Source organism: Triticum aestivum, chromosome 1A, assembly GCF_018294505.1.
Source record: "Triticum aestivum cultivar Chinese Spring chromosome 1A, IWGSC CS RefSeq v2.1, whole genome shotgun sequence".
NCBI lineage: Eukaryota > Viridiplantae > Streptophyta > Magnoliopsida > Poales > Poaceae > Triticum > Triticum aestivum.
In genome coordinates this window covers 423,520,839-423,533,946 of record NC_057794.1, presented here as the reverse complement: position 1 = coordinate 423,533,946, position 13,108 = coordinate 423,520,839, and positions in this window count along the sequence as shown.

Sequence of the window (13,108 nt, the reverse complement as noted above, 5' to 3'; positions counted from 1 at the left end):
TTCAACCTCCTGTTCACTCCATCACGGTGGACGCCGCTCCCGCGTCCATGGCGCGGATGGCCACACGTCGGCCATCCTACGGCCTCCTCGACGTCGTGGGTGCCTACTAAACCGCTCTCACGGCCCCTCGGAGAACCCTACCCTCGCAATCCCCTTATTCTCGCTCTCTCTCTCTACTAGAGCTCGCGCCCGAGACTCCCGTCAGCGCCGCGTCGTCGTTGCCATGCTCCAGGGCATCCCCGAGCTCCTACAAGGTGGCCAGGATCCTCCTCGACCTCGTCTCCTTCACCTACGCATCTGGATAGAAGCCAAAAGGCCATGTATGTTCCGCATCGAGCTGCCATCCCCACCACGACCGTCGCGGCCATAGCCGTCGATCTCCACCACCGGCGCCTCCCCGACCTTCCCTGAGCTCGGCTACGTCCTCCCCGGTGAGCCCTCCTCCGGATCCCCCTTCCTCCGCCTCGATTCGGTCACTGTTTGCCGTCCCCGAGCACATCCGAGCTCGCGTCGCGTGTATGTGTACGCGTACTAGCGTAAGCACGTGCGTGAGCTGCTGCTGCTTAACCGCCGTCTCCTGCTGCGGCGTACTGCTGCTGAAGCGCGCCCGCCCTGGCCTCGCCTCTGCCTGCCGCTGCTCGCCGGCCATCGCCCGCGGCCGCGTAGCGTGCCCCTGCTGCTCCTTGCCATGTGTTGCTGCTCATACCGCTACTCTGCTCTGCTTGCTACTGCTGTCGCTACACTGCTGCTTCGTTTGCTGCTGCTCACGGCCGCTGCTACTTCTTTCCTTGTGCTGCTGCCGCTGTTGGCCATGGCCGCCGTGGCTTGTGCCTCGTGCGTGCTAGCCATGGCAAGCATAGCCAAGGCCTGGGTGTGCCGCTGCCAATGGCCGGCCCAATTAGTAGGTCTAATTAGTTTAGGCTAAATTACATGTTAATTAGTCTAAGGCTATTACAAGTGGACCCAAGCTAATTAACCTAATTAACTAGAATAGTTTAGTTGTTGTCTATGATGTGTGGCTCCCACCTCTAATTAAGCTAGATTAACAAATCTGTTAAACTAAGACAATGAAAATTGGGCCCCACTGTCACTATTCATCAGTGGACCGATCAAAGTTGACTGGGTCAACTGGGCCCTCCAGCCCCACATGTCATGCACATGCACACATTTCTGGGTACACTCCTGTGTACCCGTAGCCATTTTTTTAATTCGGGTTAAATTTAATTCCAGGATTTCAGAAATGTTTAAAACTTCATAAAATCATATAAAATAAACCATAAGTCAGATGAAAATACTTTGTGCATGAAAGTTGCTCAGAACGACGAGACGAACCCGAGTTCGCAGTCCATTCATTCACTACATGTCCCTAGCATAGTGAACATGCAATTTTTCCCCTCCGGTTCATCTGTCCGAAAACGCGAAACACCGGGAATACTTTCCCAGATGTTTTCCCCCTTCGCCGGTATCGCCTACTACCACGTTAGGTCACCCCTAGCACCGCGTATTGGCATGCTATGCTTTGTGATGCTTTGATTGCTCTATTATTTATTGTGTTCTCTCTCTGTTACTTCTTTCCGGTAGACCCCGAGATTGTCAGCGACCCCCAGTTCGACTACGGTGTCGAGGACCCTTCTTCTTGCCAGAGCAACCAGGAAAGCCCCCCCTTGATCAACCCAATATCGCCTATTCTTCTCTCTACTGCTTGCATTAGATTAGTGTAGCATGTTACTATTTCCGGTTAATCCTATTCTGTTGCATAGCCTATCATTGTTGCTACTGTTGTTGATACCTTACCTGCAATCCTAAATGCTTAGTATAGGATGCTAGTTTATCATCAGTGGCCCTACATTCTTGTACATCTGCCATGCTATACTATCGGGCCGTGATCACTCGGGAGGTGATCACGGGTATATACTAACATACATACTATATAGGTGGTGACTAAAGTCGGGTCGGCTCGTAGAGTACCCGCATGTGATTCCGATGTGGGGGCTGAAGGGGCAGGTGGTTCCATCCAGGTAGTGGTGGGTCTGGGTTCCCGATGGCCCCCGACTGTTACTTTGTGGCGGAGTGACAGGGCAGGTTGAGACCACCTAGGAGAGAGGTGGGCCTGGCCCTGGTCGGCGTCCGCGGTTACTTCAAAATAACACGCTTAACGAGATCTTGGTATTTGATCTGAGTCTGGCCACTGGCCTATACGCACTAACCAACTACACGGGAACAGTTATGGGCACTCGACGTCGTGGTATTAGCCGAAGCCTTCGTGACGTCAGCGACTGAGCGGCGCGCGCTGGATTGGACCGTAAGCCTGCTCTTGTATTAAGGGGGCTAGGCCTGCTTCCGGCCGCCCACACAACGTGCAGGTGTGCAATGGGCGATGGGCCCAGACCCCTGCGCCATAGGATTTAGGCCGGCGTGCTGACCTCTCTGTTGTGCCTAGGTGGGGCTGCGACATGTTGATCTTTCGAGGCTGGGCATGACCCAGAAAAGTGTGTCTAGCCAAAGGGGATCAAGCGTGTTGGGAAATGTGGTGCACCCCTGCAGGGAAGTTTATCTATTCGAATAGTCGTGTCCCTTGGTAAAAGGATGACCTAGAGTTGTACCTTGACCTTATGACAACTAGAACTGGATACTTAATAAAACACACCCTTCCAAGTGCCAGATACAACTCGGTGATCACTCTCTAACAGGGTGACGAGGAGAGGATCGCCGGGTAGGATTATGCTATACGATGCTATTTGGTGAACTTACCATCTACTCTCTCCTATATGCTTCAAGATGGAGGCTGCTGGAAGCATAGTCTTTGTTAGGACTAGCTATCCCCCTCTTATCCTGGCATTCTACAGTTCAGTCCATAGATATTACCCATTTCATTGATACCAATGCATATGTAGTGTAGATCCTTGCTTGCGAGTACTTTGGATGAGTACTCACGTTTGCTTTCCTACTTCTTTTTCCCCTTTTTTCCTGGTTATTGCGATCATATGATGGAGTCCAGGAGCCAGAGGATCCCGAGGATGATTCTACATGGAGTTCGGGTTCGAGGAGTAGTTAGGAGGTTCCAGGCAGGAGGCCTTGCCTTTTCGGTCGTTGCTAATTTTGTGCTAGCCTTCTTAAGGAAAACTTGTTTAACTTATGTCTGTACTCAGATATTGTTGCTTCCGCTAACTCGTTTGTATTCGAGCTAATGTATTCGAGCCCTCGAGGCCCCTGGCTTGTAATATAAAGCTTGTACTATTTTATTTGTGTCTAGAGTTGTGTTGTGATATCTTTCCGTGAGTCATTAATCTTGATCGTACACATTTGCGTGTATGATTAGTGTACGGTCAAATCGGGGGCATCACAGTGTCAAATTTAGATCCCACACATTTGGAGAATGTTCAATCTTATGAATTTTTTGATAAAAGTGGGTTTGGAGAGGTCATGACTTTAGTTAATGTTAATCCCACTATTTTGGAAGAGTGTCAACTTCGCATGCATGTGGATCGTGTTGAAAATATTTTATATGATAGATATATTGTTGAATTTGATTATGATTCTACATGTAATTATTATGAGAGAGGAAAATATGGTTGTAAAAATTTTCATGTTACAAAATTACCTCTCGTTATGTTGAGATTGATATTGTTTCTTTCTTCTTCCTTGCATATGGTAGTTTTTGCTTGCCTTGATAATTTGTTTGCTTATAAAATGCCTATGCATAGAAATTATGTTAGACTTAAGTGTGTTTGTCACATGTTTTATGATGCTCTCTTTGTGCTTCAATTCTTGTCTTTCATGTGAGCATAATTAAAATCTCAATGCCTAGCTAGGGGCGTTAAACGATAGCGCTTGTTGGGAGGCAACCCAATTTTATTTTTGTTTCTTATTTTTTGTTCCTGTTTAGTAATCAATAATTCATCTAACTTCTATTTAGATGTGGTTTTATGTTTTTAATTAGTGTTTGTGCCAAGTAGAACCTTTGGGAACACTTGGGGGAAGTCTTTGCGATCTTGTTGTAAAAACAGAAACTTTAGCACTCACGAGATTAGCTGTCATTTTTTACTGGGGAGTGATACTAGGTTGATTCTTTTTGCAGATGATTAATAGACAAATTCCTCACGTCCAAAAATTTATTTAAGAATTTTTGGGGTTACAAAAGTATTCGAAACCTACAGATTACTACAGACTGTTCTGTTTTTGACAGATTTTGTTTTTCGCGTGTTGTTTGCTTATTTTGATGAATCTATGGCTAGTATCGGGGGGTATGAACCATAGAGAAGTTGGAATACAGTAGGTTTAACACCAATATAAATAAATAATGAGTTCATTACAGTACCTTGAAGTGGTGGTTTGTTTTCTTATACTAACGAAGCTCATGAGATTTTCTGTTGAGTTTTGTGTTGAGAAGTTTTCAAGTTTTGGGTAAAGATTTGATGAATTTTGGAATAAGGAGTGGCAAGAGCCTAAGCTTGGGGATGCCCATGGAACCCCAAGGTAAAATTCAAGGAAAACCAAAAGCCTAAGCTTGGGGATGCCCCGGAAGGCATCCCCTCTTTCATCTTTGTCTATCGTTAACTTCACTTGATGCTATATTTTTATTCACCATATGATATGTGTTTTGCTTGGAGCGTCCTGTATGATTTGAGTCTTTGCTTTTTAGTTTACCGCAATCATCCTTGCTGTACACACCTTTTGGAGAGACACACACATAAATCATAATTTATTAAAATACTCTATGTGCTTCACTTATATCTTTTGAGCTAGATAATTTTGCTCTAGTGCTTCACTTATATCTTTTTAAGAGCACGGTGGTGGTTTTATTTTATAGAAATTATTGATCTCTCATGCTTCACTTATATTATTTTAAGAGTCTTTTAGAACATCATGGTAATTTGCTTTGTTTATAAAATTAGTCCTAATATAATAGGCATCCAAGATGGGTATAATAAAAACTTTCATAAAAAGTGCATTGAATACTATGAGAAGTTTGATACTTGATGATTGTTTTGAGATATGAAGATGGTGATATTAGAGTCATGCTATTTGAGTAGTTATGAATTTGAGAGATACTTGTGTTAAAGTTTGTGGTTCCCATAACATGCACGTATGGTGAACCGTTATGTGATGAAGTCGGAGCATGATTTATTTATTGATTGTCTTCCTTATGAATGGCGGTCAGGGACGAGCAATGGTCTTTTCGTACCAATCTATCCCCCTAGGAGCATGTGCGTAGTGCTTGGTTTTGATGACTTGTAGATTTTTGCAATAAGTATGTGAGTTCTTTATGACTAATGTTGAGTCCATGGATTATACGCACTCTCACACTACCACCATTGCTAGCCTCTCCAATACCACGCACCTTTAGCCGGTATCATACACCAACCATATGCCTTCCTCAAAACATCCACCATACCTACCTATTATGGCATTTCCATAGCCATTCCGAGATATATTGCCATGCAACTTACCACCGTTCTGTTTGTTATGACACGTTTCATCATTGTCATATTGCTTTGCATGATCATGTAGTCGACATCGTATTTGTGGCAAAGCCATCTTTATAATTATTTCATACATGTCACTCTTGATTCATTGCATATCCCGGTACACCGCTGGAGGCATCCACATAGAGTCATATTTTGTTCTAGCATCGATTTGTAATTTTTGAGTTGTAAGTAAATAAAAGTGTGATGATCATCATTATTAGAGAATTGTCCCAAGTGAGGAAATGATGATGGAGACTATGATTCCCCCACAAGTTGGGATGAGAATCCGGACGAAAAATTAAAAAAAGGAAAAAAAGAGGCCATAAAAAGGGAAAAGGCCCAAATAAAAAATAGAAGAAAGGAAAAAAAGAGAAATGAGGGAAAAATAGAGAAGGGACAATGTTACTATCCTTTTACCACACTTGTTCTTCAAAGTAGCACCATGATCCTCATGATAGAACTTGTCTTGTATATTCCAATGATGGGCTTCCTCAAAATGCCCTAGGTCTTCGTGAGCAAGCGAGTTGGATGCACACCCACCTAGTTTCTTTCGTTGAGCTTTCATACACTTATAGCTCTAGTGCATCCGTTGCATGGAAATCCCTACTCACTCACATTGATATCTATTGATGGGCATATCCATAGCCCGTTGATACGCCTAGTTGATTTGAGACTATCTTCTCCTTTTTTTTGTCTTCTCCACCACCACCATTCTATTCCACATATAGTGCTATGTCCATGGCTCACGCTCATATATTGCGTGAAGATTGAAAAAGTTTGAGAACATCAAAAGTATGAAACAATTGATTGGCTTGTCATCGGGGTTGTGCATGATTAAATACTTTGTGTGATGAAGATAGAGCATAGCCAGACTATATGATTTTGTAGGGATAACTTTCTTTGGCCATGTTATTTTGAGAAGACATGATTGCTTTGTTAGTATGCTTGAAGTATTATTATTTTTATGTCAATATTAAAACTTTGTCTTGAATCTTTCGGTTCTTTAACATTCATTCCACAATAAAGAAAATTACATTGAGAATTATGCTAGGTAGCATTCCACATCAAAAATTATGTTTTTATCATTTACCTACTCGAGGACGAGCAGGAATTAAGCTTGGGGATGCTTGATACGTCTCCAACGTATCTATAATTTTTGATTGTTCCATGCTATTATATTATTTGTTTTGGATGTTTAATGGGCTTTAATATACCTTTTTATATTGTTTTTGGGACTAACCTACTAACCAAAGGCCCAATCCAAAATGTTGTTTTTTTTGCCTATTTCAGTGTTTTGCAGAAAAGGGATATCAAACGGAATCCAAACGGAATGAAACCTTCGGGAGAGTTATTTTTGGAAGAAACGCAATCCAGGAGACTTGGAGTGGACGTCAAGGAAGCAACGAGGCGGCCATGAGGTAGGAGGGCGCGCCCCCCACCCTCGTGGGCCCGTCGTGGCTCCGCCGACCTACTTCTTTCGCCTATATATACTCATATACCCTGAAAACATACGAGAGCACCACGAAACCCTATTTCCACCGCCGCAACCTTATGTACCCATGAGATCCCATGTTGGGGCCTTTTCCGGCGCTCCGCCGGAGGGGGAATCGATCACGGACGGCTTCTACATCAACACCATAGCCTCTCCGATGATGTGTGAGTAGTTGACCACAGACCTTCGGGTCCATAGTCATTAGCTAGATGGCTTCTTCTCTCTCTTTGGATCTCAATACAAAGTTCTCCTCGATTCTCTTGGAGATATATTCGATGTAATTCTTTTTGCGGTGTGTTTGTCGAGATCCATGAATTGTGGGTTTATGATCAAGATTATCTATGAACAATAGTTGATTCTTGTCTGAATTCTTTTATGCATGATTTAATATCTTTGCAAGTCTCTTCGAATTATCAGTTTGGTTTGGCCTACTAGATTGATCTTTCTTGCAATGGGAGAAGTGCTTAGCTTTGGGTTCAATCTTGCGGTGTCCTTTCCCAGTGACAGCAGGGGCATCAAGGCACGTATTGTATTGTTGGCATCGAGGATAAAAAGATGGGGTTTATATCATATTGCTTGAGTTTATCCCTCTACATCATGTCATCTTGCCTAATGCGTTACTCTGTTTTTATGAACTTAATACTCTAGATGCATGCTGGATAGCGGTCAATGTGTGGAGTAAGAGTAGTAGATGCAGAATCGTTTCGGTCTACTTGTCGCGGACGTGATGCCTATATACATGATCATGCCTAGATATTCTCATAACTATGTGCTTTTCTATCAATTGCTTGACAGTAATTTGTTCACCCACCATAGAATTTGCTATCTTGAGAGAAGCCACTAGTGAAACCTATGGCCCCCGGGTCTATCTTCCATCATATCATTTTCCTATCTACTTGCTATTTCTGCCGCCTTTTTATTTTGCAAACTTTATTTTCCAGTCTATATAACAAAAATACCAAAAATATTTATCTTATTATCTTTATCAGATCTCACTTTTGCAAGTGGCCGTGAAGGGATTGACAAACCCTTTATCGCGTTGGTTGCAAGGTTCTTGATTGTTTGTGCAGGTACGAGGGACTTGTGTGTAATCTCCTACTGGATTGATACCTTGGTTCTCAAAAACTGAGAGAAATACTTACGCTACTTTGTTGCATCACCCTTTCCTCTTCAAGGGAAAACCAACGCATGCTCAAGAGATAGCAATCAACACCAAGACTCCATGGGTGTTAGAATCATTACAATGTAATCTAGATTATTGACTATAGTGCAAGTGGGAGACTAAAGGAAATATGCCCTAGAGGCAATAATAAAGTTGTTATTTTATATTTACTTATATCATGATAAATGTTTATTATTCATGCTAGAATTGTATTAACCAGAAACTAGATACATGTGTGGATACATAGACAAAACACCGTGTCCCTAGCAAGCCTCTACTAGACTAGCTCGTTAATCAAAGTTGGTTAAGTTTCCTAACCATGGACATGTGTTGTCATTTGATGAACGGGATCACATCATTAGGAGAATGATGTGATGGACAAGACCCATCCGTTAGCTTAGCATATTGATCGTTCAATTTTATTGCTATTGCTTCTTCATGTCATATACATATTCCTTTCACTATGATATTATGCAACTCCCGGATACCTGTGGAATACCTTGTGTGCTATCAAACGTCATAAGTAACTGGGTGATTATAAAGATGCTCTATAGGTATCTCCGAAGGTGTTTGTTGGTTTGGCATAAATCGAGATTAGGATTTGTCACTCCGAGTATCGGAGAGGTATCTCTAGGACCTCTAGGTAATGCACATCATAAGAAGCCTTGCAAGCAATGTAACTAATGAGTTAGTTGCGGGATGATGTATTACGGAATGAGTAAAGATACTTTCCGGTAACGAGATTGAACTAGGTATGAAGATACCGACGATCGAATCTCGGGCAAGTAACATACCGATGACAAAGGGAATAACGTATGTTGTCATTACGGTTCGACTGATAAAGATCTTCATAGAATATGTAGGAGCCAATATGAGCATCCAGGTTCCGCTATTGGTTATTGACCGGAGAGGTGTCTCGGTCATGTCTACATAGTTCCTAAACCCTTAGGGTCCGCACGCTTAACGTTTGATGACGACTTTGTATTATATGAGTTATGTGTTTTGGTGACCGAATGTTGTTCGGAGTCCTGGATGAGATCACAGGCATGACAAGGAGTCTCGAAATGGTCGAGAGGTAAAGATTGATATATAGGACGATGGTATTTGGACACCGGAAGTGTTCTGGGGGTACTGGGTACATATCGAGTCACCGGAAAGGGGTTCCGGGCACCCCCGGCAAAGATATGGGCCTAATGGGCCAAGAGGGGAAACACAGCAGCCAGTAGGGGCTGTTACGCCCCCCATATGGGCCACACCAGAGGGGAAAGGAAAAAGGGGGAAGAGAGAAGGAAGGGGAGGGATTCGGCCTTCCCCTTCCTTTCCTCCTCCCTCCTCTTTCCTTCCCCCTCTGGTGAAAAGGAAAGGGGGCGGAATTGGGGAGGAACACCAAGTAGGATTCGGCCTACTTGGGGCGGCCCCCTGGCTGCTCCCTCTCCATCCCACCTATATATATGAGGGGGGAGGCGCCTAGAACACACACCAATATCTATTAGCCCTGTGCGGCGCTTTCCTCCATAGATTGCACCCTCGGTCATATTCTCGTAGTGGTTAGGTGAAGCCCTGCGCGGATCACATCACCATCACCACGTCGTTGTGCTAACGGAACTCATCTACTTCCTTGACACTTTGATGGATCAAGAGTTCGAGGGACGTCATCACGCTGAACGTGTGTAGAACTCGGAGGTGACATACATTTGGTGCTTGATCGGTCGGAACGAGAAGAAGTTCGACTACGTCAACCGTGTTGTCAAACGCTTCCGCTTTCGGTCTACGAGGGTACGTAAACACACTCTCCCCCTCTCGTTGCTATGCATCTCCTAGATAGATCTTGCGTGAGCATAGGATATTTTTTTAAAATTGCATGCTACGTTTCCCAACACCTCGTGCTCCTTTCGGAGCTTCCCACTAACAATCTGCTCCGCCCCACCTCCTGCCTTCCCATGTTTCTCGCAGATCCGCGTTCACCACCAATCGTGTGTGCCGCAAGGGGGCGGGCAAGGAAGCAGAGAGAGGAAGAGGAGGTGACAGGTGTGGCGGGCGACACTAGGAAGAGGAGGAGGAGGCGTGTGAGGGGAGAGGAGGAGACGAAGACGTGTGTCTGCCTTCATTGGGAAGGAAACAACCGATCGTTGCGTTTCTCTCTTGTCTTTTTTCCCTCAACCTAAACAGAAGCCTTGATGGCGTGGCTAGCGTGAGGGCTCACGCTTTGCGCGTAGCTTATTTTGTTGATGGCCCAAAACCAAATATGGTGAGTGGTTTTCTTGCAACAAGAATGTTGAGCCCAAGTGCTAATATATCTGGTTGAGGACGCGTGGGCTGAAAATGTTGGGACTACAGATGAGAATATCATGGAAGTGGGAGATGGACGAACACCAAGCAGGGTGTTTTTGTATGGGGGGATATGCCCCCTCCCTCATGCACGACACCACCATATATTTCTTCAATAGTTTTTTACCGTTAAGTGCATTTACATCATGCGTCTCGGGTCATGACCATGATAGGGGCACAATAGTCGAGATTGCTCCAGGCACACACCTACCATGTACAACATATGTGTCCTTCGTGGGTGTGCATCATCACACATATTAGACATATTAGCTGGGTTAGATGAAGCTACTATAAAGGATGGGGTTGATGTGCTCTCACTCTCCCTCGCCAAGTTTACAATGTCAACTTTAGTGGTAACCCGGTCGCGATTGGCGCACCAGCGTTGTCGTGGCTGTGGCTGGGAATAATGGACACGAGTCATTTCTTGCCAATTATTTACCATGGTTTTCTCATAGTCGCAACTGGCTAAGTGGACCGAAGCTTTGGGGCTATTGTGCAGTTTGGGAACGGTAATTACATCAACGGGGAAGCTTGTAACCAGATTTCAAACTCAAGCTCCAAGTCATTTCCTCTTTATTGGAATAAACGTTTACGCGGTGGCATCATGAGTGTCGGGGCGGCTGGCGTAGTGCTGATCACATGAAAGCTAATGGATATCTAGCTCTAATAATCATGAATGTATAGTTAATCTAGGATTATGGCGGCTTGCCCGCTCCCCCATATTATGTTAGGGGCGGGGAGGACATATGCCCCCTCACTCATGTACGACACCACCATATATTTTCAATATTTATTTACTATTGATTGCATGTACATCATGTGTCTCGGCCCATGACCTCAGCACAATTGTAAGGAGACACCATTTGCACAATTGCAAGAAGGGTAACCTCGATGACATTGCTGCTATGATGGTTGTGAGTTAATCAACTTGTTTTCTAATTTGTTATACTTTTTAGGCATTAGTGTTTTGTAATCATCCATACATGTTAGCAAATTGCTTGTGTAGAGAACCACCAAAGAAGAGGAGAAACACTACCCAAGTCCTCCATTGTGTCAAGAGAGGATGAAGCACCGACAATCGCTATGTGTTTTCTATCAAGGTTAGCAATTCTACACTACCATTGTGCCAAATGAAAACTGAGTTCAATTTGTATGTATTGACTACAAATGTTAGAGACTACAAATAGGAAAAAAGGAGAAGGGGTAAAAGGTGAGCTTTGCAAGTTTTGAATATTGTGCATGGTTAATGTTGTTGTTTGCTCCAAAATTATTGCTACCATATATATATGGACAAATGTAGATCAAGAACTGGATCTAACGAACCCCAGCTCATTCTTGAGCCTATTCATGTTCCTACGAAGCAAGCAGACTATGTTGTGAAGGTATGGACCAAAAGGGAAAAGATAGCGTTTTCTAAAAAAGATGAAAACATTCCTATGGTGCTATTTGACAACCCTGCAATGGGCGCGAGAAGCCAAGAAAACCTTGGACAGCCCTACAATTAGCACAAGAAGCAAAATAAGACTCGGCTTGTGAACGTCATCTAATTTCTTTCAGTTAAAGTCACTTTTGTGTTGTTCATGACATATGTGTGAAGTTTGACTCATACATGCGAATGATGCACATTACTAGCAGGTGGTCTCTCCCCTCCATGTAGGAATCGATGGTAATATTTGGTCCAGTCATAGTAATTCATTACTAGCTTTAGGTCTCAATCCTCCATGTAAAAATCAATGGTAATATTAGGTCCAGTTATAATAATTGATTACTAGCATTAGGTATCCCCCTCCATGTAAAAATCAATGATAATATCAGGTCTAGTTATAGTAATTCAAACATGACGCATTACTATCATGGGGTTCTGCATTTACGTGAACATGATGCTTTACTTGGTAACACAAGTAATTTTATTACCATATCCCGACCTGTTTTACTACCAATAATTATGGAGTGTAGTTGGTAACACAAATTATTCTATTACCATATCCTCAACCCGTATTACTACAGAAGTGTAGTTGGTAATGTAAATTATTTTATTACCATATCCAACATGCTTTACTACCAACAATTAGGGAGGGTAGTTGCGAGACGTAGGTGAACCTATGGGACGGTAACGAAATAAATTGCATTACTATTTCTGTAGTTGGTTTTACCCTCATTCATTAACGAGTGAGGAGGCCTATTCATGCGGAGACCTAATTAGGACTGGTGGGCAGGATAAGAAATTTTGCGCTCTCGCTCAGTTTAGAGCTACCGTGAGCTATTGTGAGTGTGCGAGCATTCTTGCTTATCCTACGCTCCGGTCGGTCTGCATAAGATAGGCAAAACCAAGATAGCGTAAGATAGGCCATAGGCTAGAATGCGCGCCGGCATAGTCTAGCAAGCCTGTGTGTGTGTCTTACAGAAAACAAAAAAATTCCCAGTGTCAAACAGGAAACAAAATTAAAGACAATGTTAAATAAGTAATTCTCTCTTACTTCTAGAGTTCTTTTACAGTACCCTTAAATGAATATAGGCCCTTCATTTATCTTCATCTGATGGATAGGATAGGTTGGTACTCCAACGTTGGTGTTTAGGAGTACCACCGCCAAAAGTTGGGGAGTACCTTGATTTAAAGGGTAAATTGGTAATCAATATATGGAAATCAAGGTGGAAACT